Genomic DNA, 1321 nt, shown 5'->3' with positions numbered 1-1321 from the left:
GGGGGGGGGTGTTTCTGTCTATGTGACTGTTTGGGTCACCTTAAGTCAGCATGTCATCACCATTCTGGCAGCCCAACCTCACATGTTCTCACAAAAGGAAGACCACATGGGCCAGCAGGAGCCATCTGCTCACTAGGCCACCTTCCCAGAACCAGGGCTCAACATATAATGAGCCTGCATCTTATGAGCATCAACCTGAGTCCAGGTGCTCCTTGAGGCATTCGGTCAACCCCAAAACATTGGGTGCAAGGCCAGATAGTGCCCCATGGAGAGAAATAGTGTCCAGGGCCCATTCAAGTCCTGTTCAGGCTTGCAGATTTCCAACCACCCTGATTGCAGAGACCCTAGGTATGGAACCAGGGAGTCCCTATAGCCGCCCTTATAGTGGGTGGAGGAAGGCTGGCCTCATACGGAAGGGAAATTAGAGGTAGGCAGTCCCTGAAGCCAGGACTAACTATTGAGGGCAAGCCTGCAGGGAGCATCACCTCTATACATCCCAGACACTGTGTTATTCAAAGTGTAAATGCCTCCTCATCTTAAACCACTCCCAGCTGCCCTGTTGGGCCCCCTTCCGGCCAGGACAGGGCCATGCCCCTTTGTCAGACCCTGGACCTTTGCAGACATCTTCTCCCTGAGACTCTGCCCAGAAATACAGGAGGCTTTCTCTACAGACCAGCAAGCCAGACAGTTTTTATCTCTCAGTGTCAATAAACCCCAAGTCTCCAGGGCAATGACTTTTACTCAGTAAATAATAGGCATGCTGGGACTGTAGGTACAAACCCCAGCCTAGAACTGAAGTCAGTTCTGCTACCTATTGATCTGTCTTCCTCTGAGGCCATGTTACTGCAGAGATGAGTGGATGGGGAGTCTGAAAGGACTCTCACCCAGAGGGACAGGAGGAGCAAGCCATGGCTTTTCTCCAGCTGCATGAGGTGGCCCAGAACAGGAGACAGAGCTAGACCTCTGGGGTATAATCTATGTAGGGAGGTAACAGCTGGTGCTAAAATCCATCCTAGCATATAGCATGAGCTATGACCACTTGTTAGAAGTTGGAGAGAAGCAATGGTGGATCCAAGGACAGATTCCAGATGGTGGCTCTGCTGGCAGGACTCCTGCCCAAGGGTGAACATGTGCGGTCCTCTCCCAGCTTCGCTTCCTTTGCGATGGCCACTCAGCCATTACATGAAAATTCTGGTCACAGCTTTAAGTTTAGAGGTACTGAACCCATCTCCCTGGCCCCAAGGTGGCTGTGTCTCAAGTTTGGCCCATTTGCATACCTATCTTCTTTACATTTGACACTGCCTCTTCTGTGAGTGTCAGG

The sequence above is a fragment of the Myotis davidii genome, unplaced genomic scaffold, assembly GCF_000327345.1.
Source record: "Myotis davidii unplaced genomic scaffold, ASM32734v1 scaffold1446, whole genome shotgun sequence".
Taxonomy (NCBI): Eukaryota; Metazoa; Chordata; class Mammalia; order Chiroptera; family Vespertilionidae; genus Myotis; species Myotis davidii.
The sequence above is the reverse complement of the archived record's forward strand: the minus strand, read 5'-3'. Positions refer to the sequence as shown.